Source organism: Cucurbita moschata, unplaced genomic scaffold (genome assembly GCF_002738365.1).
Source record: "Cucurbita moschata cultivar Rifu unplaced genomic scaffold, Cmos_1.0 Cmo_Scf00132, whole genome shotgun sequence".
Lineage (NCBI taxonomy): Eukaryota > Viridiplantae > Streptophyta > Magnoliopsida > Cucurbitales > Cucurbitaceae > Cucurbita > Cucurbita moschata.
In genome coordinates, this window is record NW_019268648.1 from 1 (window position 1) to 3,700 (window position 3,700).

A 3,700-nucleotide genomic window follows, 5' to 3' on the forward strand; every position below is an offset into this window, starting at 1 on the left:
CTACGAATAGTATAAACATTTGTACATGTATTTTCTTACATATTAACAATTGTATACAAATAATAATTAAATTTATGAGTAGAAGTTTGGATGGAGTTTTATTAAATAGGTAATCTTAAAGTTTTTTTATCTAAAAATATATAAGATTTTTTTTATATACATTTAGGAGAATAAAACAAAGATTCAAGAAGATGTCATTCATGCCATGTTTTAATTTTTATTCTTTCTTGTTTCCCAAAGATTAAAAAAAAAAAAAAAAGTTATCCTCTCTCAAATATGGTTCGTTATTTGATTATTTTCTCTTGAGTGAATTTTGAGTGAAACACATTCTCTACCCAAGTAATTGCAAGATGCAAGCTTCACACTAAGAGGAATCAAAGTCCCAAGTATCAACGCCCTTTAAGTGTCAATTTTTATTCTCCATCTCAACATAAATTAAACTTATTTTCGTGAAGATATCTATTTATAAAAGAAAAATATCTCAGAGTTAAAAAAATAAAAATGAGATATAGATACGAGACATAAATATGAAACCAAATAGATATGGTAACTGTTAGGATTAGATTTGATTGAGTTATTTGGATTAGATTTGATCTAGTTATTTGAATTAGATTTGATTTAGTCATCAATTGGATGAGAGATTTCTCCCAATTCTTCTGATCTTTCCAATTTTCTTTTTCTGTTCCTAACAATTTGGTATCAGAGCCATGCCTTAAACTAGTTAAAACTAGAAGCAGTAGTCTTCTAAGTGTGTCATAATAAAAGTATGTCGATGGAGAGTCCACTTGTGCAGTTTGATGGAGGGAGGAGTCAAGGTCGTGGAAGCTTTAGAGGCAGAGGAAGGGGACGAGGCAGACAAACCTTCAACAAGGCCATAGTGGAGTGCTATAACTGTCACAAGCTAGGACATTTTCAATGGGAATGTCAAGCATGGTTGTAACCGGAAAGGGTAATGTACGACTGGAAGTGATTGGAATCATAATGATAATCACAGGAGTGTTCTATGTGCCAGACCTGAAGAACAATTTGTTGAGTAGTGGTAAATTGCAAGCAAAGGGGGTTACCTTTTTGTTTCAAAATGGAACATGCAAGGTGTTTCATCCTGAGAGAGGCTTAATCATGGAGACAAAGATGTCTTTGAATCGAATATTCGTATTGCATGCTATTTCTCAGCCTGTAGCAGCCACTCAAACTCAATTGAAACTTATGGGGAGAAGTGGTTCAAGGTCTCTGTCATACACTCACCGCTCCAATTCCTATCGCCATAGTCAGAGAAGCAGAAGGGACCCAAGTCCTTCCCCCTATCATTCCATTACCCATTCCAAGAGAAGCAGCCGTTCAAGTTCCCTCAGCCGCCAACGCAGAAGTAGGTCTTCCTCGTTATCTCCTTTCCCCAAATTGTTCAGTTTCAGTCCTAGTTGTGCATCCACTGATCGGAATCATTCCATAGAGAAGCTTAAGAAAGAGGAAGAAGAGAAGAAAAGACGTGAAGCAAAGTTGAAGAAGTTAGAAGAAGATGCAGCTAGGAGGATGGAAAAACTAATTCAGAAGAAGGTTGGAGAAAGGCAAAACTCTGAAGTGACTAAATTAGAAATACATAGGAGAATAGAGGAAGGTCGCACGAAGTTGTTTGTTGATGTTGATGTGCAGCTTGAGAAAGAGAAAGAAGCCGCTCTTACTGCTACAAGACAAAAAGAAGAACAAGCACGAAAAGAGAGAGAAGAGCTAGATAAAATGCTAGAAAAGAAAAGAAGAAGGGTAGAAAAAGCACAACGACGATTAGTTCTGGAGCTACAGCGGAAGGAAGAAAAACAATATTGTGAGCTCGAGTTTATTTAGAGACAAAAAGAGGAGGCATCTCAGAGAACTAAGCTAGATGATAAGAGTTTGAGTTATGTTGTGCTGGTAGTTAGTGAAGAGTCAAAAGCTTACCGACTCTATGATATAGAAGCGACAGATGAAAATAATGATACAGAAGTGGCAGATGAAAATAATGATATAGAAGTGACAGATGAAAATACTACAGAGGAAAATACAACCCCTTAAAGGGAAATCGGGATGCTAAGGAATTAAAAAGCTTTATTTTTGACGTAGAACAATACTTGAAGGTTATTGGAACTTGCTCATAGGACCTAAGAGTTACATTGGTCGCAATGCATCTCATGGACGATGCAAAACTATGGTGGCACTCGAAGGAGAATGGTATAAAAAATGGGTCATGCACCATAAACTCATGGGAAGATTGTTGTTGGAATCGATGCAATCGACGCTCCTCTGGATGAGTTGCCAATCAAAGACCTGACGTTTGATGTTGACCCTTTTGAAGAAAGAGCCACACGATCGAACAGCTCGAAACATCGCGGTAACTTTGAGAACTCTATCACACACATGAAAGGACGTGTCGAAGAGTTAGACATTACCCAAAACATCATAGTAAAACTCTTCAGCGATTAGACAAAAGACTTTAGGACAACTACACCAAAAATTCATTGTTGTCCAACGGTTTGGATATTTGGCTTTCACCTAGGAGATTCTGGTTTGATTCTCTGAAATTGAATATTATTTTCTTATTTCTTCTATTTTATAGTTTCATCTTTTGTCACCAATTATATTTAAACTTTACCTCATTCTGAGGGCACTGTAATGGTCAAGTTCAATAGTATCTTAGATTAAAAAGACTTTTATGAACATCGTACCTATGTTAGTGTTATGTAATAGATATTTGTTTCAATTTCAACAAGTGGGGTTGAGGTGATTCAAATGGTTAATGCAATAATCCGGCTATTTTCGAGGTCTCTCTTGTTGAACGCCATCATGGTTTAGATGTGCACCCGAGTGAGTTTGACAAGGAGACCCAAATTTAAACTTTACCTACGTTTGAGAGGCACTATAATGGTCAAGTTCAATGGTATTTTAAATTAAAAAGACTTTTATGAACTTTGTACCTTTGTTAGTGTTACTTTTTACCTTTGTTAGTGTTATGTTATAGACATTTGGTCAAGTTCAACAAGTGGGGTTGAGGTGATTCAAATGGTTAATGCCACTTTATTTGATTCAAATTGTTAATGTGATAATCCAGTTGAATAGTTACAGGTTATTTCCAAGGTCTCTCTTATTGAACGCCAACAAGACTGGAATGATTGAGATGAGCACGTGAGTGAGTTTGACCAAATTGAAATAAAATGAAATAAAATCACTAAAAAAAAATCAATAAAATAGATAAAAAAAATTGAAAAAAAATTAGCCTTATGACACTTCCTTCAACTCGAAGGGCGGTAAATAAAGGATTCCTTCGCCCAAGACCCATGATCCAACTCCCAACATGGAAATGATAAGCTATAGAATCATTCCAAGAACCTCAATGGATGGGTTACAAACTTACATTACCAATCTCGACAACTGGACGTGTCATCTGTGTTAGAAGAACGACCACATTAGAGCAAGTCATGAGGATAGAAGATGCGGTGAACTCTTAAAGAATAGTCAAATTGTGCAACACAAACCACATGCGGTGAACATGAATCGAACGACACATGACCTTTAGATCTTCAATCTGACACTCTCCCAACTGAGCTATCCCCGCAATCATTAGAAATCAAAATTCATCAGTAAAGATATTTTCATTGATTCATTGAGATTTTAAAAAGAAATAATGACTAATTTTTTATTGAATAGTCAGGTTATGCAAATAGAAACAGGT

At 35.9% G+C, this 3,700-nt stretch overlaps 1 pseudogene; it reads left to right on the forward strand.

Annotated features, from left to right (window-relative positions):
• The first annotated feature begins 1,263 nt into the window (after positions 1-1,263).
• On the forward strand, positions 1,264-1,860 carry LOC111440026 (annotated as a pseudogene).
• The last annotated feature ends 1,840 nt before the right edge of the window (positions 1,861-3,700 follow it).